The sequence below is a fragment of the Mesoplodon bidens genome (genome assembly GCF_964165515.1).
Source record: "Mesoplodon bidens genome assembly, contig: HAP1_SCAFFOLD_97, whole genome shotgun sequence".
Taxonomy (NCBI): domain Eukaryota; kingdom Metazoa; phylum Chordata; class Mammalia; order Artiodactyla; family Ziphiidae; genus Mesoplodon; species Mesoplodon bidens.
Genome location: NW_027672422.1, coordinates 1,090,067 through 1,112,878, shown reverse-complemented (window position 1 = coordinate 1,112,878; position 22,812 = coordinate 1,090,067). Strand labels below are relative to the sequence as shown.

Genomic DNA, 22,812 nt, shown 5'->3' with positions numbered 1-22,812 from the left:
AAAGCTTTCTGGAAGAAGCGATGCTCAAACCAAGCTCTGAAGGATGAAAGGAGGCAGGGAGGGGTAGGAGACAGCGGAGAGCGGCCCAGAGTGAGGGAGTCGTGATTTATAAGACCTCAAGCCAGGGAAAGGATTGGAGCATGTTTGGGGAACCGAAAAAAAAAAAATAGTCCCGTGTAGCTGGAGCAACAGAGTTTGAGAGGAGAGGTAGAAGATGAGGCCGTGGGGGAACAAGGGCCCGATCATGGCAGAGCACTGTTCTCAATTAACTATATTTTTTCCATATCATAAAGGCAATGGAACCAGACAAGTGAATTACAGTGAGCTTGCTACACATTTAGAATAATGGAAAACTTATAATCATGACTCCAGGCTTGCCATTTGTCCTGCAGTTTCGTTTTTGTGTGATTTTTTTTTTTCCTCCTGAGGCTAATGTTTAAAATGCTCTGCAAAAATAAACCATGTGGTTCTGTTTCCCTATAGGAGTAAAATGGAAGGAGGATCAAGCAGATTGGAAATCCACACTCCAGTTTTCGTCTAGAAAAAGATCAAGCATTCTGTACATAAGGAGAGACATGGGAGGCATCCCCATGAAAGATTCAGAGACTCCTCCCTGGCAAAGGAACCGGCTGACATAACTAAGGGTAAAAAAAAAAGAGAAAGGATGCCCAGCATCTTGTTTCTTCTGCTTTGAAACAATCAGAAATGTGTGATGAGCCTGAAAAGACCACTTCTATACCGAAAAAGAATAAAAAGAGAAGAAAAGGTGCTTTGGGAGTCTATAAGGAAACAGGTATTGTGTACATCCTGGTGGATAAAGAAAACATTGTGGGGGCTTCCCTGGTGGCGCAGTGGTTGAGCGTCCGCCTGCCAATGCCGGACACATGGGTTCGAGCCCTGGTCTGGGAGGATCCCACATGCCGCGGAGCGGCTGGCCTCGTGAGCCACAATTGCTGAGCCTGCGTGTCTGGAGCCTGTGCTCCGCAACGGGAGAGGCCGCGATAGTGAGAGGCCCGCGCACCACGATGAGGAGTGGCCCCCACTTGCCACAACTGGAGAAAGCCCTCTCACAGAAACGAAGACCCAACCCAACACAGCCATACATTAAAAAAAAAAAAAGAGCTGGTGACACGTACGTGCGCCGAGACAGCGCGAATTGGAGAAAAAAAAAAAAAAAACCTCAATAGGTTACCAGAGTAATTCAAGGTAAACTACAAATAAAGGATAATTGAGACAGAATTAAAAAAAAAGAAAACATTGTGAACACACCCAAGAATTTTAGAAAGCATGTCGATGTCATTTACATTGATGTAAGCAAGCAGCAAAAGTCAACAAAAGGGCCTGAAGCACATTTAGTTACTAAGTCACGTGAAAATGAGTCAGAACTGCATGATAAAGTTCGGGGGAAAAAGCATAAAAAAACATCGGAGGAAAGTCAGGTCCTGTGATGCTGTCCAGGAGAGTCTGGGTGCAAGCATCACCCTGCCCAGATCAGAATCCCAAGAGCAGGAACCCCAGCCTCCCATGGGCCAAGAAGGTGAAATCGCACAACTACCAGTGTCTGCAGATCAAAGCAAGTCTAAGACAAGAAAGAGGAAGCGTCCAAGTGACCAGGAATTCGAGGCCTTGCCTGCGCCTGAGAGCGCTGAGAACATATACTCAGAGGGATCTCAAGTGATTGGTGAGGTCGGGACTGCAGGGGGCAATCAGGAGTCCAGTGGCCTTAAGAAAAAGTCTAAGAAAAGGAAGAGAAGATCTTCTGTTGATACTGCCGTGGCACCTGCTGGTGAGTTTTCAGTGCTCAGGACGAGCTCTGAGGACACGCGCTTTGATTCAGTGGAAGGTACTGGTACCTTGATTGAAGAAAGTGTGAAACCCAGGCCACAAGAGGAGAAACCCCAGGCCTGTTCGGAAGAGGTGCAGAGGTAACGTGTGGGTGTAGAGCCTTCTGATGGTGTGCGTCTTGGGTGTGAAGTCTGCCCGTTACCTCTTTGTTCAGCACGGCCATAGGAAGTGGCAGAAATCATAAAGAGATAGACCATCGAATGTATAGGATGTCGTGCACATTTAACTGAGTAACTTGGCAGGTACCTTGCGTTCTTCATGTACAAAATAAGGCAGTTACAGTCTGTTTTCACTAAGAATTATTCCAGCCCCGAAATCCTATGTATAAGTTTAAAAAGAATTTTAAGACCCCACAATTACCTTGTCTATATGTACAGAGAGAGGAGAAAGGATCAGAGAACTTAGAATGCTACAGAACAGGAAAAAAACTAGACTTAGGGTTCTCCCTAATAAAAGAAACTTAGATGTCGTTCTTTATACAATTATCATTTAAGTATACTGGCTGATGAATAGATGCAGGAATTTTTTTGAAGCACTTTATTTCAGTTCCTGGGAGTTAGGACAGGTTTTCTCCCCTTTTCTACTCTGTGACGTTCTAGATTGTCCTGGCTTAAAATAGTTTCACATAGAAGTTAAATGGCAGAGGGCCCAACTCACATCATTCTCTGTGCCCTCTCTTTGGGGACATTTTTAGATCACTGATAATGATGCAGGAATGTTCTCGGCCTGTGGTTCTTAACTTGTATGGGGCTGTGGACCTGTGAAAGCTGTTGACCCTTTGCTCAGACAAATGCGTACAGTTTTGTTTTTGTTTTGTTTCAGTTTCCTGTCTGGGTGGTTAGCTGATGCCCTTGGCTAAGAACACCTTTGCACATCTGGCAGAAAGTCTGTGGGAATGAATTAGTGATAGATACATAGAAGACTATGTTTTCTTTATACTGCCAAGGGGAAAATATGTGGCCATTGTTAACTGCAAGGAAGCAATTGTAACGATGTAAACCCTGAATATTGACTTAACTAATTAGTAACCATTATTATAAAACAACTCATTGGTGGGGGGGAGGTGTCTTGAGTATCCATGGGTGTAGAAGAGGGCTGAGCTTATGAGGAAGTCAATATCTGAAACAACACAGTTGAGAAATAGTAACATAAGCAATGCCTGGTGGAAATAGGGCTTAAGGCGACATGTTTACCTTCCAGGCAGCCTCTGAGGTGTATCCAAGTTAGTAAAGCTACATTAAAGAGTTCAGACATCACAGACGGAATCAACTCCAAGATCCCTTCCAGCTTTAATGCTGTCGTAGTCAAAGGGAGAGTCACTGTAAGGAAAGAATCTGAAAGCCATTAGGGCACGTGACCTGTCAGTGTTAATCAATCCAGTTTTTCTCCTTAGATTAGAACCCACAAATGAAGAAGAAAGCAATTTGGAGTCGGCTAAAGATCCTGAAACGAAATATTTATCTGAAGATTCGAGAGATTCAGATAATTCAGACGTGGATTTGGATTCCACTGTGAGGCAGCTCCAGGAGTTCCTCCCTGATATCAAGGAGAGGGCTGCCACTACAATTAAGTGAATATATGGGGATGACTTGGGACGCTTTAAAGAATTTAAAGCCCAGGGTAAGCTTGTGGGACTTGAATATTTGTTGAACTTTTCTATATGCGTAACTAGCCCTGACTTTCTTTTGTGAGTGGTTCATATTTATAGATTCACAAAGAGCATCCCTTAGCTACTTTCAGCTTTATCTCCTTCCAGAATCATTATCTGCACTGTAAAATTACCAAACTGAAGTGCACTAGTTTTCCTCCTCTGTAGGGGAGGCGAGGAAAAACGGGTGATCCACAGACTAGAAGATCAAGCCCGGAAGAAGAGGGGGAGGAGGTTAAGTGGTTGAGACACTGGGAGGGGGGCACAAGTGAAATCAAATTAAAACACACATATCAACATCATCAGCTTTGATGAGGTGTAATTTCAAGGATATTAATTTGAGGGTGAGCTGGTTGTAGTGGGCATGGCTTCAGGCAACACCCAGCTTGGTCTCCTTCTTGATTTCACTGTGTTACAAGAACCTCCCAGAAAGCTTATTGGGTTTCAGAATGAACTACAAATGTAAGGTTGTGTACTGCAAGTGATAAAAGGTTTTTAAAATAAGTTTAAGATTAGGAAAATGTACTGTGTAATGCAGTCAATAATAATGAGACTTGAGTGCTTTGAGTTATGACGAGGAATAGAACGTAAATTGCAGTGACATTGTCCCCACCTCCCCCCAACATATATTCGTAGAGAATATACATGTTCATGTTTGTGCCACCCAGTTCCCAGCACTGCCTTGGGGGGAGGAGGGGCAGAGGATAGTGAAGTGGGGGGGGGCGCTTCTTTTAAACTTTTATTTCAACACTGTTTGAATTTTTAATGAATATCTATTACTGTTAATTTATTTCTTAAATAACTGTGTAAAAAGGAATTGATGACACAAGAAAGGTCACATTGGAGTAGGATGGCCAGGGAAGACTTTGGGAGGACAGTGTGGCTTTGGCCGAACTCTGCAGGAGAGCCAATGTCAAGGGCACAAGCAGGGGCTGCTCCCCGATAGGTGGGGAGGAGCTGACGGGTGCTGTTGTGATTGCTAAAGACAAAATGGTGGTTCGCTTTCATTCATTGTTGACAGTTGTGTACCTTTTTCTCCTTCCCCAAATCCTAGGTGTCGCTATTAAATTTGGCAAGATTTCCGTGAAGGAAAATAAGCAGTTAGAGAAAAATGTGCGAGAATTTCTGTCTCTGACAGGAATCGAGAATGCAGACAAGCTGCTGTACACAGACAGATACCCAGAGGAGAAATCTCTAATCACCGACTTAAAAAGAAAGTACTCGTTTAGATTGCACGTTGGTAAGTTTAGAACTGTGGCCTCTTTGACCATCTGTAGCCTTCCAGCCTTGCACAGATAACCATGGTGAGTATTGAACACAATGCCTGGCCCGTCCAGTACATGCAGTGCATGTTAGCCGCTGCTACGTTAATAGTATTTTTATTGCCAGCCTATACGTTCAGGGATTTGGAATGTGTTCACGTCTCCCAAGGATAGTGCTTTTACAGATTTTCTAACAAATTAGATGATCAGCTTCCAGCTTTCCTACTTGGTAACAATTACGGTTTTGGTTTCTCTTCTTGACCTCTATTGTGTATTTTTTGCATACACTGCACAAAGTACTCTGGTATACACCAGAGTCTCAGACGTTTTTTTAAGTAGAGCCATTTTTGCGCTTTGAGCTGGAACCCTCCTCTTGGAGGTATCCTGGGGAAGTTAGAAGGTCATGAAGCAATGTAGGTTTGGACTGGAAAAAAAAATCTCTCTTGAATTTAAAGAGGATAATTTCTTAGGTGAAATGCACAAAGGAAAACAGAACAGTGAGCCCCTGCTGGGGGATCCTTTCATCTTTAGAGTGGCAAAGCAGGAAGAAGCTTATTCAATTGCAAAGTTTTTTTGTTTATCTTATGGGGAGCTGCTGGAGTGTGTCCTCCACCTCCAGATTACGGTAAAAGCTCTTTGCCTAATAAGGGTCTTTTCCGTGAATTTAGCAGAACAGAAGCTAGAGCCCCTACATACTAAGCATCTAGTTTCCAGAGATGGCCACGGAAACTGGGGATTTTGTATATCTGCTCCCCAAGACGGCTTTCTGCAGGACATAGGAAACCGCACCCTCCACCTGGGGTCTAGGATAGCGTGTGCTGTAAAAAGGGGCCCTTCTGGGTTTCTTTTATAATTGTGACTGTGTTTCATGCCACGCTCCGGTTGTCCCTCTGACCACCTCTCTTCCGACTTTAGGTAAGGGCATTGCCTGGCCCTGGAAACTCATATACTGTCGAGCAAAGAAGATGTTTGATGTCAACAATTACAAAGGCAGGTAAGAAAAAACTTGAGCAGAACATTTCTCTAGTCTTTGCTGATACTGTAAATCAAAACGTACACAACAAAATCGTGAAGAGTTTCGTGTGTGAAACCAGATGTGCCGTCAGGTGTATGTCTCCAAAGACCCTTTCAGTTTCCACCTCTTGAATAAATCTTCTGTCATCTTCCCCTTTCTAAATCCCTGGCTTTTACTTTATGCTGTCAATTGTAGCATTCTCCACGCGCTGCCTCTTAGCGTCACCCGTGCAGTTTTCTCGGCAGTCTCCTAAGTTGTAAGCTCCTTGCGAGCCCAGACGTTCCTTCTCAGTGTGATGTGTGCCCTTCAGCACTGAGCCCAGTGCTTTGGGTTTTCAATAAACATTTGAAGGTGGGGGTGAGCATTTGTGTGAGGTCATTTAAGTGTGATTCGGTAACATCAATGCAGAGCTTCATGTGGCGGTAGCCTTTCTGTCCTCCCTTTTTTCCTAAATAAAATACCCAATTATGTTCTGTTTCCAACATTCCAAATAAATCAAATGTAGACTGAGCGTCAGTGGTGGGTAAGCACTCTGCTTAAGGACAAAGGGATGAGGGAGAAAGCATCAGCTCCTACCCTTGAGGGCCCAGACAGCCACCTAGGGCTCAACTACTGATCTCACTTCCAGGAGGCAGATGGAGTGAATCTGTCACGGCCAGTTGGGTCCTACTGAGTGCCGTGATCTTGAATCAGGACATAGGTACTATTCAGAATGTAACATTGATATGACCTCGGCTTCTTTTTAAAAATTTTTACCAAAAGAAATAAACCGGAAGTAGAGGAAAGGCGCCTCCACACAGACTGAAACCTGCCCTCTCTTTTTCCCAAGCCCCCGCCATGTACTTTAAGGAAATTCACTAAGGGTGACATTTTAAGTGGGACCAAAATGATGCTTTTGGTAAATGAATGAGGTAACCTGTTTTTCTACCTGTTACATCACTGTGGGAAATGGCATTTTTCAAATAATGAAGGTCTGTCATTCTGATAATAAAGTTCATTCACTGGTACCATATTACTTGTGTTGTGCTGACCATTTACCCTTAAAGTATGTTTCCAACTTAAGGAACTCTTAAGTGAAAAAACTATAGAAAGTCAAAAATCAAAGAATTGTAAGGCTCCAAGGGGCCATGGAGGTCAGTACACCTGTTTCCTCATTTTCGTACACTCTGTTTTTCTCTCATGTCCTCTTTTTTGTTGCTTCAAGGGTACTTTTAAGTCTTGTTTTAAATCTCAGGAAGACCCTGCTTGCCTTATAAAGGAAACTGCTAAAAAGCTTGATTCTTAATGGTGAAGGATTTCGCATCTCTGTTCACCATGCTCTGCATTTTAGATCCATTTCTGAGAATGCTAGGATCTTACTGTCCCCCGGTAGTTGTGGATCATCCTCATTAGAAATGGTTAGTATTTTATTAGGGCTGCTTATGTGTAATAACATAAACTACCACTTCTGACCCCTCTTCCTTCCCACCAAAAAGGAATTATAAAATGTCATAATGATGGCTTTTTTTCCCTTAAACATTTAAGATGTTTAATCTCAAAATCTGCATATATTATAGTGCACTTTAGTTCTTTTCTTTTAATGTATTTGCTTTTATGTGGGATTGCTGCCTCTTAACTTCCTTAAACTGTGACCGATTTGTGCTAAGGCATCTGTCACATCTTTTATTTTTGTCTGTGTTCGGTCTTTGTTGTTGCACACGGGCTTTTTCTAGTGGTGGCTAGCAGGGCCTACTCTTCGTTGCAGTTTGTGGGCTTGTCATGGCGGTGGCTTCTCTTGTTGTGGAGCATGGGATCTAGGCGCACGGGCTTCAGTAGTTGTGGCTCTCAGGCTCAGTAGTTGTGGCGCACAGGCTTAGTTGCTCCACAGCATGTGGGATTTTCCCAGACCAGGGATCGAACCCATGTCCCCTGCATTTGCAGGCAGGTTCTTAACCACCGCGCCACCAGGGAAGTCCCTGTCTCATCTTTATTGAGCACCTGTTGTCTGTCAAGCATTACCGGGTTCCAAAGTGTAGAAAACTGACAGGGTCCCCACCCTCCGAGGACTTCACCTCCAGAGCTGTGCTGTCCATCCATGTGACCACCAGCCTCATGTGGCCATGGAGCACTTGAACTGTGGTTAGTCCAAGCTGAGATGCGCTGAAGAGTGAAGTATACAATGGACTTAGAAGGCTTGGTGTGGAGAAGAGAGTGTAAAGTATCTCATTCATACTTTTAGGTTCGGATTACATGTTGAAATGGCTGCATTTTTAGTATATTGAGTTAAACAAGATATGTTATTAATTCATTAAAACTAAATAAAATTAGGGACTTCCTTGGTTGTCCAGTGGTTAAGACTCCATGCTTCCACTGCAGGGGGTGTGGGTTTGATCCTTGGTTGGGGAACTAAGATCCCACATGCCGCATGCTGCCGCTAAATAAAACCCCCAAACACATGGAAGGCAGAGTGGAATGGTGGAAAGTGGTCCTTGGTGATTTGACTGAGCTCCTGGATTAAGCTCACCCTAGGGCCCACTTGTATCTGGACTTTTCAATTGCCTGAGCCAATAAATTATCTTTAAAAAAATTAATAAAATTAATTTTCACCTGACCACTAGAAAATTCTAAATGACATCTGTGGCTCATATTCCCATTGGCCAGTGGTGGCCTAGACGAAGGGTCAGATAAACCAGGGAAGCCACGAGCGTACAGTTGCCAGTGGTGACGGGGTCAGTGAGAGAGCAGCAGAGTGTCCTGTGGGAGAGGACAGCAGGACACCTCCAACCAGGTGGTCAGGGAAGCCCGCTCTGAAGATGCACCATTTAAGCTGCTTCTGAAGAGCTTGCAGGAGCTTTCCAGCGGTGGAGGGAGGCCATTCCCAACACAGGTCCAGAGGCTTCGAGGTGAGAAAGGCCGATAAGGCCAATAGGGTTGAACTTAGGGAGCACCGAGCTTTGCAGGCACAGTCAGAAGTTTGGGTTTTATTGTGTGAAGCCTTTATGGATTTGGCTGGGGAATAGCATGATCAGATTATTTGCCCTGGCCTCTGTGTAAGTGAGCCAGGGACTGCGGTGACTGACTTACAGGGTGCTCATGGTTGCGATGCCGAGACAGGAAGTATCTGGGCTCAGGACCTTGGTAGGACTGCGCTGAGCAGGTTTCCTGACAGCCCGCCCTATACGGCTTCTCCCAGCGTCGCAGCATGCTGCAGTGAGAATAGTGGTTTTAAGCTTGTGGTTAACGCTTAGCTGTGATCTGTTTTCCCTTCCTCTAAGGTATAGCAAAGGAGATACCAAGAAGCTAAAGATATACCAGTCCCTCCATGGAAACGACTGGAGAAAGATTGGCGAGATGATGTCTGGAAGTAGCCTTTCTGTGGCCCTGAAGTTCTCCCAGATCAGCAGTTGTAAGTCGTGTTCTCTAGAGCCCACTTTGGTGAACAAATCAGCCCACAGTGGCCCAGGGCCCAGGCATCACTGCAGGCCTTTCTTCTGAGAGAGTCATCACTCTTTCAGCCATTCTCTTACTGATTCATTTATTTCTTCATGCATATTGATGCAGCCTTTATTCACCAGACTGATGTCTGCCACACGTTATGTCAGTAGCTTTCAGTGTGACTCCAACTGCCAGGTAAACTGAAACCCACTCAGCCGGTGGGCAGGAGAACCTGGGCCACCAAGGTCCTTTCCCCCAGGTGACCAGGGAAACCAGCAAAGGGAGGGCCTGTTAGTCAGGGACGTTTCCCAAAGCCAGTGTCAGTCGTCTCTTGTCTGTTCTCTTCTTTCATAAAAAGCTTCCTTGGTTATATTCTTCACCTTAAAAAGTCCCCAGTTGCTTTCAGAAGACAGTCCTTAGTGGGTGTTAGCTTCAGCCCAGAGGCTCACATGCTCCGGCCCTGCAGGCAGAGCCGTGCAGCAGGTCCCAGCAAGGCGTCTGCATGTCCGCACGTGGTAAACTCTGAGGTGGTGGAGACCACGCCTTTTGTGCCACCAACTCTGGCCACCGGTGCCACGCGAAGACTCAGCACAGCCAATTCTGCCAGTTTCCAAGAAGTAAAGCAAACATCTGGATTTGCATGTGTGTGTGAAATCAAGATCTTTTTTTTCTTGGGACTCTCTTTTTTAAAATAAATAAATTTATTTATTTATTTATTTATGGCTGTCTTGGGTCTTCGTTGCTGTGAGCAGGCTTTCTCTAGTTGTGGTGAGCAGGGGCTACTCTTTGTTGCAGTGTGCGGGCTTCTCAGTGTGGTGGCTTCTCTTGCTGTGGAGCATGGGCTCTAGGTGCGCTGGCTTCAGTAGTTGTGGCGCACAGACTCTAGAGTGCAAGCTCAGTAGATGTGGCACATGGGCTCAGTAGTTGTGGCTCGTGGGCTCTAGAGCGCAGGCTCAGTAGTTGTGGTGAATGGGCTTAGTTGCTCCATGGCATGTGGGATCTTCCCAGACCAGGGATTGAGCCCGTGTCCCCTGCGTTGGCAGGCGGATTCTTAACCACTGCCCTACCAGGGAAAACCCTCTTGGGATTCTCTTGATTTTTAAATATTCATCCAAATTGTTATTGGGGAAATAGTAACAATAACATTCTGTAGGCCAGATCGAAGATATCTGTAGCCTTCCAGCTTGCGGCCTCTTCCTTAGCATGACTGTGAGCATGTAGACAAGAAGAGCGAATCATAGAAGCTTTTGATGCCCTGCACCAAGGACTGGCTTTAGGAATTTACAGGTGCTGGGACTTCCCTGGTGGTGCAGTGGTTAAGAATCCACTTTTCCACTTCAGAGGGCATGAGTTTGATCCCTGGTCAGGGAACTAGGATCCCACATGCTGCAGAGCAACTAAGCCCACACTCTGCATCTAGAGAGAAACCTGTGTGCCACAACGAAGGTCCTACGTGCTGCAGCTAAGGCCGAACACAGCCAAATATTTTTTTTAATTAAAAAAAAATAGCTTAATGAGTGCAATATGTAAAAAAAAGAAAGAAAAAAAGAAATTCACAGGTGCCTTCATCAAGTACTGTGGTGACGCCATTGTAGCTGTTAATTTCACTCCAGAAACTCTTGGGGAGAGTTATTTATATAACATGAAAGTCGTTTGGTTATTCTCTTTCCACTAAATGTTTGGGAACCTCACAATTTCTTGCAGTAGGTATTACTCTTAGAAACAGGAAGAACAGCTTTCTCGAAGATAAAAACAAGATTGCATTAAGAAAGGATTTTTTTTCTTTGCAGTTGGTTGTGTATGTGTGTGTGTGTGTATGTGTGTGTGAGTGTGATTGGTCCTTAAAAGGAATCTATGGCCACTTTCGTAGTTTCATTTTGATTTGCATGTAACTGATAGTTTTTTTGGTTTTGTTTTGTTTTGTTTGGCTGCGTTGGGGCTTCATTGCTGCGCGCGAGCTTGTTCTAGTTGTGGCGAGCGGGAGTTACTCTTTGTTGTGGCGTACAGACTTCTCATTGCCGTGGCTTCTCTTGTTGCAGAGCACGGGCTCTAGGTGCGCAGGCTTCAGTAGTTGTGGCATAGGGCTCAGTAGTTCTGACACACGGACTCTAGAGCACAGACTTAATAGTTGTGGCGCGTGGGCTTAGTTGCTCCCCGGCATGTGGGAACCTCCTGGACCAGGGCTCGAACCTGTGTCCCCTGAACTGGCAGGCGGATTCTTAACCACTGCACCACCAGGGAAGTGCATAACTGATAGTTTTATGTTTGTGTAATTGAGATGTTGCCCATTGTCTTCTGAAAAGTGTCTGATTTACCTTTTTGTTTATAAAGGCTTTATTTTGGGACTTCCCTGGTGGTCCAGTGGTAAAGAATCCTCCTTCAGATGCAGGGGACGCTGGTCGGGGAACTAAGATCCCACATACCGCGGGGCAGCTAAGCCCGTGTTCCACAGCTGCTGAGCTCACGCACCCTGTAGCCCATATGCCACAAACTACAGGGGCCATGCACCACAACTAGAGGGAGAAAATTCACACGCCACAACTAAAGAGAAGTCCGTGCACCATAACAAAGAGCCTGCGCTGCAACAAAAGATCCCACGTGCTTCAACAAAGATCTCATGTGCCGCAACTAAGACCCAACACAGCCAAACAAATAAAGAAAATAAATAAATTAAGGGAAAAAAAGACTATTTTTCTAGAGCAGTTTTGGGTTCACAGGTAAAGTGAGAGGAAGGTACAAAGACTTCCTACTTATCTCCTGCCCTACACATGCACGGCACACCCCCATTCTCAACACCCCCCAGCAGAGTGGTCCATTTGTTACAATCCGTGAAGCTACCTTGACACATCTTAACCCCCCAGAGTCCACAGTCCACATTAGGGTTCACTCTTGGTGTTGTAGCTTCTGTGGGTTTGGAGAGATGTCAAATGACAGATACCCCTCATCATCATTTTGTTGTTAATATTGTGTTTGAAAGCAAATAGATGAGCAACTTCAAGACCATCCTTTTATGTCAACAGAAAGAACTCATGGTGCTTGGAGCAAGACGGACACCCAGAAACTAATCAAGGCTGTTGAAGAAGTGATTCTAAAGGAAATGTCTCCCCAGGAGCTAAACGAGATGGATTCTAAACTCCAATAGAATCCTGAAGGTCGCCTGTCAGTTGTTTGGGAAAAACTGTACAAAGGCATATCCTGGGTAGAAGTGGAGGCAAAAGTGGAAACCAGGAATTGGATGCAGTGTCAAAGTAAGTGGTAAGTTTGAGGCTTCTTACATAAATTTCAACAAGAAGCATTCCCTGCCCCTCTCTCAGCAACTTCCGGAGAGGGGTGGACTGCTGAGGTTACTAAGAATATCTGTAACTACCACGTGGAAAGCCTTACAGTAGGTCAAGAATGATCCTCTCTAATCCGCTGCTCCAACCACTTCAATATCGAAAGCTGATTTAAGTTAGCATTTAACCACCCCTGATTCATTGTGTGGCTTCTTCATAAAGAACTTGGACCTTTTTATTCTATTTATTTATTTATTTAATTGAAGTAGAGTTGATTTACAATGTTGTGTTAGTTTCTGGTGTACTAGGTGATTCCTTTGTGCATATATATTATTTTTTTTTGATTCTTTTCCAATGTAACTTATTACAAGATAGTGAATACAGTTTCCTGTGCTGTACAGTAGGACCTTGCTGTTTATCTATTTTATATATAGTAGTTTGTATCTGCTAATCTGCAATTTCAAATTTATTCCTGCCCCCTTTCCCCTTTGGTAACCATAAGTTTGTTTTCTGTATCTGTGAGTCTGTTTCTGTTTTGTAAACAGAACTTGCATCTTTTTAATATTGAATATTGACTTCTGATTTCTTCACTCTGTCCCTTTCTTCATAAAACAAGATTGTTACCTACTTATAGCATGAAAGAAAAACAAAATTAGCGTCTGGATATTTAGGAGGGAAATCACAAGTGTAGTGATCAGTAATACCTCCACCTTTTTACTTGTGCTTTCTAATTCAGCAGTTCCTCTGTCTTCATCCAAAGCAGGGCAGTCATACTCTTTCATCCTAGAACATCTTTAGGTACATCCATCATGAAGAAGTAGTTTCGGTCCAGATGTTGCTGCATGTTCTTTGCCCAACGTAGCTTTTCCCAGCCCTGGAGGGATTCCGAGCTAACTTTCAGCTGCAACATGACAGCTTGAAGCAGTGGTTCTACAGCCCACGACCCAGGTCTCCTGTATAAATGGGGCTCCATCATCCTGCATAAAGGGGGCTCCGTCATCTTGACCATTAAAGAAGAATGAAATCCAGAGTGGGCATGTTGTACGTTAAAAGCAAACTGCTAGATTATACTGAGTATTGTTTATATACCTTACAGTTCTGCTGTAGAATATTTATCTTACTAGAAGACTACCCTCAGGAAATAAGGACAGATCATGTTTTGGGGGGGAAGTGTGTAATATGGAGGAACCAGAGCCCTTTCTACCCCTATATCTTAGGCTTAAAAAAAGGAGTGGGGACTTCTCTGGTGGTGCAGTGGTTGAGAGTTTGCCTGCCGATGCAGGGGACATGGGTTCGTGCCCTGATCCAGGAAGATCCCACATGCCGCAGAGCGGCTAGGCCTGTGAGCCATGGCTGCTGAGCCTGTGCATCCAGAACCTGTGCTCTGCAACGGGAGAGGCCACAACAGTGAGAGGCCTGCGTACCGAAAAAAAAAAAAAAAAAAAAAAAAAGAGTGGGGGCTTCCCTGGTGGTGCAGTGGTTAAGAATCCGCCTGCCAATGGAGGGGACACGGGTTCGATCCCTGGCCTGGTAAGATCCCACATGCCGTGGAGCAACTAAGCCCGTGTGCCACAACTACTGAGCCTGCACTCTAGAGCCTGTGAGCCATAACTACTGAGCCTGTGTGCCACAACTACTGAAGCCCACCTGCCTAGAGCCCGTGCTCTGCGACAAGAGAGGCCACTGCAATGAGAAGCCCATGCACCGCAATGAAGAGTAGCCCCTGCTCGCCACAACTAAAGAAAGCCCACGTTCAGCAATGAAGACCCAACACAGCCAAAAATAATTAATTAATTAATTAATTACTTCTAAAAAAGGAGTGGGTTATAAAGCCTCGGTTGGAAGATGATATGTCAGTGTCTTAAAAAGGAAATGATGAAGGGGAGCCGTGCTTCAGAATCAGCATAATTAAATAACATGCAAGGGTTCTTTTTTAATTTGAAGAAAAAAGTAGGAAACTTGAGTGCTGAGCATAGGTTTACTTCATGAAACATTGAAATGGCATCAGCGGGTACATTTCAAACCAGTGAACATGGGCGGCTATTAGTAAAAACTCTCAGTTTCTCTGTGTGTGCCTCATGTACCTCCCTGCTCAAGAAAGTAAATGTCACAGCTCATGATCTGTCCATCAGATTGTGACAGATTTCACTCTTCAAGAGAAGCACTTTTTAAATATTTTTAATTGGGCTGCTTTTCTCATTAGGAACTTCAGGGAACCCTTTCCCTCAGCCTTGAACTTGGGGCCTTAGAGGAATCATGGAGTCATTGATCACTTTAGTAAATCTGTGTAGTTTGGTGTTTCAGCAGCTATAATGGTAGTAAGAGCAATATCTCTCTGTTTGATAAACAAGCAAAAATAAATTGAGTCTACACAGCATCCTTTAGCACCTGCAAGCAGGCTTATTCTTTTTTTTCCTCCCTTTTATTATACTGTTTATTATGGAAATTGTGTAACACACACCAACTTAGAACTCCTTGTATCCATCACTCATTTTCAATAACCATCAACTTTCTATCTCTTTATTTACCCTCTCCCACTTTAAAAAACTTTTAAAAAGGTATATTCTTGATGGTGGTAAATCTTAGCTGTGATGAGTTGCAAAAGTTATAAAGTGGTTCTGAATAAGGACAATTTAAATGAGGAAAACAAAGGACATTTTAATGGAAACTTTACCCCGAAAATAAACTGTTTTTCTTTCTTTCAATGTAGGATGGAAATTCTAACCAAGAAGAGGACAAATGGTCGGGACGTATACCGGGGACTTAATGCCCTACAGGCCAAGATCAACCTCATTGAAAGGTACAGAAATAGAAAGTGACGATATTTTACCCATTTTCCTCTCTAGCCAAAGAGTAATTGTTAAACAGCAGAATCTGCAGTAAGATTACCACGGTTCATATTCCTGTTCCAGCACTTTCTACGTGCATGACCTTGGATGTGTTTCCTGCCTTTCTAGTTCTTGGTTTGTTCATCTTAAATGAGGATGATAATAACAGTATCTGCCTCTTAGTGTTATTGGCCGAAGAAATGAAATAATGCATGCAAAACGTAGCATGCACTCAATAAGCATAGCTCTTTGAGTCTTTAAGGCTTTCACATAGACATTGCTTACTTCTGTCCATTGGAAAATGGAGGTAAATACTTCAGGCCGAGCCCTACTGCTCTCTAGCATGCATTAGTTGGCGTCACTGCTGCTTGGTCTTTAGTTTTGTCTTTGAGTTCCTGGTCCGTGCAGAGTCCTCCCTCCCCTGATCGACAGGGAGACACAGAACTGTTTTACAAAGACTGCGAGTCTAGTGGACCTGGCCTCATGTCCAATGAGGAACAGCAAAGAGCAGAAGAAACCTTTGGATTCTGGCCGCCCTGTCCAGCTTCATTATTCTTGCGCTCTGTCAGGAAGCCTGCTTCTCCTTCATTGGTGGGCTTCCTCGTTCTCCACGCTGGCCTGGCTGGGGTTTTTCTCCTCTACCAGAGACAGCAGAGACTAGCAGAGCCAAGGAGGGCATCTCACGTCAGGCAGGCCTGGGTTCCAATGTGGGTACCACCTATGAGTCATGAAACCTTGAGCCAATGACCCGAGCTCTCAACCCTGATTCCTGGCCTGTGGAAAGGACATAATCCCCTAGCTTCATCAGGTGGTGTTGAGGGTAAATGGATTAGTGGGTATCAAGGTCTTAACCCAGTGTTTGTCACTTAGTAAGTGCTGAGTACACATGTATACTACTCTTGTGTGTCTACATTGAATGGTGAAGTTGTGTTTTGGTTTGTTTGGTTGGTTGGTTTTTAATATTGTATTTATTTATTTGGTTGTGCCGTGTCTTAGTTGCAGCAGGCAGGTTCATTAGTTGTGGCATGCAGACTCTTAGTTGTGGCATACATGTGGGATCTAGTTCCCTGACCAGGGATCGAACCCGTGCGCCCTGCATTGGGAGTGTGGAGTCTTAACCACTGTGCCACCAGGGAAGTCCCTGTGTTTTTTTTTTTTTTTTAATTGAAGTATAGTTGATTTACAATGTTGTGTTTAACCTTTGCTATACAGCAAAGTGACTCAGTTATACATATATATATTCTTTTTCATATTTCATTCTTTTCTATTATGGTTTATCACAGCATATTTAATATAGTTCCTTGTGAAGTTGTGTTTTTTACTAGGCTTGGTGGGAGATGCAAAGGGCTCAGGAGGAGGAAGGGTGATTTTTTGGTCTGTAGCTCACCCCAAGACCTTGGGCTGACCTTGGGTTAGCATGCCAGTGACACTGGGCCTGTGTAACAGGGGAGCTGGAGCAGGGGTGAACACGCTGAGGCCTTCCAGCTCTTAATATTCTGTGAGCCCATGAAGATGTGGATCCTGTTGATTTTTGGCTTGAAAACTTAATTTTTATTTTTGCTCATAGGTTGAATGAAATAAATGTGGAAGATGTTAATGAAATAGACTGGGAAGATCTTGCTAGCACCATAGGGTAAGGCCATTTGTTTAATATTAATCTAATGAAAAAATCAGAGAGGAGTTCTAATAAATGCCTCTCAGATTTGAAGAACAGGACTGAAATTCCTGCTGCTTATGGAACTCATCTATAAATTGTATTTGTGTATGTATGTATTGGGAACACCCTGTCTACGTACCAGACCAGGTAAATAAGACCAGCCCTCCCTCCGCTCCAACCACCACCTCCACCCCAAGACACCTGAGAAGAGTGAATGAAATGTGTGCAGAGTCTCTTAAAAGCTTCATGGAGCACACCAGCTATGACTGGGATGAAGAACCCATGGTCCCTTTGCCCATAATTAGCCTTTTACCATTTGCCACATTGACTTTATCATCCCTCCCTTTCCCGCTCCCTTCTACAAGGGAACAGAATTCTTTCCCTTAACCGTTTCAGTGTTAGTGGTGGACGCCATGTCCTCAGCAAGGCTGTTATTCTGCATCAGCACAGTGATCGTACTGAGGGCACCTGACACTGATGCACTACTATTGTCTAAAACACAGCCCCCATGCAAATTTCACCCAGCGTCCCAGTCCTGTCCTTTATAACACTTTCCCCCTGATTTAAGATCCAGTCCAGGATCTGTCTCCTTAGAGTCTTCTAAACAGCAGAGTTGTTCTGCCTTTTCTTTTCTTTTTTTTTAAATTATTGGAGTATAGTTGATTTACAATGTTTCAGGTGTACAGCAAAATGATTTCTGTTATAGATTTTTTTAAATTTATTTATTATCTTATTTATTTAATTTTGGCTGTGATGGGTCTTCATTGCTGCGCGTGGGCTTTCTCTAGTTGGGGCGAGCAGGGGCTACTCTTCATTGCGGCTCGCGGGCTTTTCATTACGGTGGCTTCTCTTGTTGAGGAGCACGGGTTCTAGGCGCGTGGGCTCAGTAGTTGTGGCTCGTGGGCTCTAGAGCACAGGCTCAGTAGTTGTGGTGCACAGGCTTAGTTGCTCTGCGGCATGTGGGATCTTCCTGGACCAGGGCTCGAACCCATGTCCCCTGCAGTGGCAGGCAGATTCTTAGCCACTGCACCACCAGGGAAGTCCCTCCATTATAGGTTATTACAAGACATTGAATATAGTCCCCTGTGCTATACACTAGGTCCTTGTTGTTTATCTATTCTATATACAGTAGTGTGTATCTGTTAATGCCTTTGTCTTCTACGATGTTGAAATTGTGGGAAAATACAGGCTAGTCATTGTGGAGAACTTGCCTCAGCTGGGGAGTTTGTCAGACGCTTCCTCACTGTTAGATTCGGGTTTTGTATTTTACACGGGAATCAGTCACGGGGGAGGCTGTGTTTGTGTCACCAGGTCACATCCCATCATGAGGCATGTGGTTCTGATTTTGATCCCCTGGCTCTGGAGGCCTCTGCCACACTGCCCCACTGTAGAAAAGTAAGTTTTTCTCTTGGTGAAAAGAAACGGCCACGGGGAGATATTTTGAGACCACATCAAGCTCCTGTTCCTCTTCGGATTTGCCTCAGTGGTTTTGGTGTGCTGTTCCTTTGCATTTATCCTCCGAGGAGTGAGATTTCATCGGTTGTCACTGTCTGTCTTCTTTGCTATGGTCCTTGCATTTTCAATCAGTTCGTGCCACTGGAGGAGAGGCCATCACTCTGAAGACCTGAGTTCACTGCTGGCCAAGCAACAGAGAGCTGGCTGGCAAAGCACAGTCCCTCTAAGCAATGCAAACTGTTGAGCATCACAGGGCTCAGGGGTTGGTGGGCTTTGGGAGGTGGGGATGTTGAGGGACTGTCTGGCCTTTAGTTCGGGAAGGGTGCTGAGGGGAACAGGGCTGCCACAACCTGGCTGCCTTTCAGAAACGTGGCTGCTGGCGTGAGGTTGTCACTGATCCATTAGGAAGGGTGTAAACTGGTTCTGCTGGTTAGTTATTTACACCTTGGGATTATGGACAAAGAACAATCAGTCCTTTTTTTTTAACTTGGAGAATTGGAATCTTTTCGTGGCAGGCCCTGTTGGGAGTCACAGACACATGCCCATGGTTCCAAACCCTTTCCTCTTCTAGCTCGTCTCAGGGGTGGGGCACCAGCTCTTGGGTGTGGGTCCCTGAGAGGGGAGGGTGTTAGGGGCTTTGAAGGAAGGCTGTCCTGCTGTGTACCCCACCAACTCCCATCCTAAGAAGTATTCATGTCGACAGGTCCCTCCCTTTGTAATATCAAACCCCTTTTGAAAAATCTGACTTTTCCAATAAATGTTTGTGTATCTTGTGACATTGCCACAGATCACATTTCTTAAATTAAAATGGGTTTTTAATGATTTTAAGTAGAATTATATACTTAAATATTGATTGTTCTGGTTAAGGTTTAGAAATCTCAAAGCTGTAAAACAGACATCATGGCATCCAGTCAAATACCATTGGAAATAGTACATCCTCAAAGTTTTAATAACGAATTAAAACAGTGAAAATAATTAAATTAGAAGTTCGATCTCTTCAGGTTCGTTAAGCCTCCCTTGTGAATTGTTTAGGCAGGATTTTAAAGAAAGCATCTCCACCTAATGAGATGTAACACCTACTTCGTTTGAAAATGTCCAGGTCAGTTATTGTTACTTCTTGAAGCCTGAGCTTTGATCTGCAGAACAACCTGTGTGTGGGGTGCTGTGGGAAGAGGGAAGGCATAGATGCCCTAGATCTTGGGCTTTGCAGTCAGGTGGACCGGGCGTCAAGTCCTGGGACTCTGCTCATAATTTAGCCAGCCTTGGGCAGGTCATTCCCTCACTTGCCTCTGCGTCACGGTTTCCTCATCTGTGCAGCGTTGTAACAGCACCGTGATGAGGACGACAGCAAGGAGACAGTGCGTGTCATGCCATGCACACCCGGCGGGCAGCTGCTGCCATGAAGAGGCAGAGAGAGCCCAGCCATCTTGTACTTCCACATACCTAGCAGATCCAGTTATTCCCACTAATCATATAACAACTAGATTAATTAATTACTGAAACAAATATGCCACGCTTTTGTGGCTTAGGAAATGAGTGCCCAGGAAGTGAAGTTAGTGATTTTCACTTTAAAGAAATATTTAAGATGTGGTTGTTTCTGTCCTACTTATTGTAAATGAAAAGTGGACTTGACTCACCAGAATATCGTAAGCATCCACTTTATTTAGCTTTGTAAAGTAAAAAATCCAGACCCCTGCTTTTGCATTGTGACAAATATATAGTTAGCCTGAAGGTAGTGGTTAAGAGTGTATGATTTCTGAAATGTTGCCATTGGCAGCAACACGGATGGACCTAGAGATGATCATACTAAGTGAAATAAGCCACACAGAGAAAGACAAATAGCATAGGATATCAATTATATGTGGAATCTTTAAAAAACTGATACAAATGAACTTACTTACAAAACACAAATAGACTCACAGACATAGAGAACAGACTTATGGTTACCAAAGGGTTAGCGGGCGGGAGGTAGGGGGATAACTTAGGAGGCTTGGATTAACATATACACACTACAGTATGTAAAATACATAAACAATAAGGACCTACTGTATAGCACAGGGAACTATACTCAATATCTTGTAATAATCTATAATGGAAAAAAATCTGAAAAAATTATATATATATATATATATATATATATATGTGTACAACTGAATCTTTCTGCTGTACCCTTGAACCTAACACATTATAAATTAACTATACTTCCATTAAAAAACACTGATATCAAAAAAAAAGAAAGAAAAAAGTAGAATTTGGAGTGGACCCAATTGAAGTCCCAGCCCTTCCCCCCTATTCACTGTAAGATCTTGGGCATCTTCTCTTGGGTTCCCCATCTCCAAAACGAGGGATAAGCATAGGAGGCCCCACACAGAGTGGTCGTGAGGGTTATTTGTTGCTCTGCGGAGAGCCCTCAGGGTGGGGCTGAAGACAATGTTAGCATCAGCCCCTGTGAGCTAGTGTTACACCTTGTCTTCTCAACTGGTAGTTTAGATTATTCTAGTTTAGACAGAATCCGTGTTGTTGTACTTCTGTTTTTCTTCCTTTTGTGTGTGTGTGTTTAACCAGATGAACAATAGCTTTTCATACGTGTCTTATTTTTCTCACATGTGTAGACATGAGGATTAAGAAAGCTGCTTAGGTCTGTAGACCACCCCTCAATCAATGCACTTAGTACACAGGACTGAAATGATTAATTTTTAAACTGCCACTAACTTTTTGACACCTTTTCCTTTCTAAAGGGGTGTTCCTCCATCTTATGTCCAAAGTAAGTTTTATAAGCTGAAAGCTTCCTGTGTTCCGTTTTGGCAGAAGAAGACTTTTCCAGGTCAGTATTTTCGATATCTGAATAGTTAAAAACGCAGCATATGGGGACACACGCTGGTAGTGTGACCTTGGGTAGTGACTTTTGGGAACCTCAGATTCTTCAAATGGAAAATGGTAAAAATTGGCAAATTATAACCCCTACCTGACAGGACTTTCAAAAGTACTAAATGAGATAATGAGCTTGAGAAGTGTGGTCACCAGGCCGCCGGGCGTTTAGCAAGCACTGGGTGAGGAGCTGCGAGTGCTTCTGGATTGCACAGCACACATGCTCACACCACATGCCTGCACACACACTGATGCACAAAAAACTGGAGGTACAGTTTCTTCTCTGCAGCCATTTGTAGGTGGTTTACATATGTAATTCCCAAACCTGGACTATCGGAGTCAGGTGGGGAACTTGGGAAAAAAGATACATACCTGGGTCTCATCCCAGACCCAGTCGATCCTAGTCTCTAGTCTGGGTCCAGAGGCTAGATTTTTCTCTAACAAGCTCACAGATGAGTCGCCAGTGGCCTGCCCAGCATCATTGTTTGGGAACCACTGGTTCGGGTAACACTGCACCCTGCAGTGTGTGACAAAATGCTCCTTGCTTTCAGCGGACAGCACTTCCTGGGTTTGAATCCTGGCTTCGCCCTCCTGACTCTATGACTTTGGATGAGCTTCATGTCTTTATGCCTCATTTGAAACACGGGTGAACAATAGTGCCTACCTCACAGCATTTTTGAGAGGATTGAATGAGTGACTATGAATAAAGCAGTTAGAGCCAGGTCTTGCACACAGTAGTGCCAGTAACAATGCATTGTCATCATCTGTGTCGTCCGTCCTTTGACCTTGGGAAGAGGCTTTGTCAGATCATCTCAAGATTCAGTTTCTTTTCTTTAGAGATTATAGACTACCTTCATGAGACTAGTCTACCGTTGCTTCAAGAAAAATTAGAGAAGAAGATGGAGACAAACGGGACTGAGATCCAGACTCTGGCAACCCCCAAGCCAGTCTTCCTGTTTCGAGACATCTTTTGTTGTGACGATGACAGTGAGGGAGAAGACGGAGATGAACAATGTTAAGCGGCTGATACTCTCTTGTCCATTTTTCTAGGTCTGGTTGTGTTTATGTACGTGTCAATAATGCTATTTCCACTATTGATTTTACTGAAGAAGGTGCAACAGCCAAAGGAAGGGTATGAAAATAATAACATACTGTGGAACATTAAAAATTGATTCACATTTCATATTCAAGTTTGTCTGAATGTGAAAAGAAAGGCGAGTACATGAGTTGATTTAATATTTTCTGTGCTATTATATTGAAAATTATCATATTGAAAATACTTACAACTAATGGTTTTCATACAACAACAGGATCCCAAGTCCCTCTAATGGCAGCAGAGGGTAGTCATGTCCAAGGAACATTTTCTTTTTTTTTTTTTTTATGGCTGTGCCACATAGCTTATGGGATCTTAGTTCCCCCACCGGGGATTGAACCCAGGCCCTCGGCAGTGAGAACGCAGAGTCCTAACCCCTGGACCGCCAGGGAATTCCCCAATGAACATTTTCATGGTGTGGATTCAACTATACGTGCATTCAGCAAAACAGA

General features: G+C 44.0%; 1 pseudogene across 1 annotated transcript; it reads left to right on the top strand.

Moving 5' to 3' along the window:
• The first annotated feature begins 490 nt into the window (after positions 1-490).
• On the top strand, positions 491-22,450 carry LOC308610219 (transcription termination factor 1-like; annotated as a pseudogene). Its single transcript has 11 exons — positions 491-828; positions 1,260-1,925; positions 3,239-3,465; positions 4,548-4,733; positions 5,671-5,749; positions 9,025-9,155; positions 12,205-12,439; positions 15,170-15,259; positions 16,855-16,920; positions 21,138-21,223; positions 22,105-22,450. The product of its transcript is annotated as a transcription termination factor 1-like (transcript).
• The last annotated feature ends 362 nt before the right edge of the window (positions 22,451-22,812 follow it).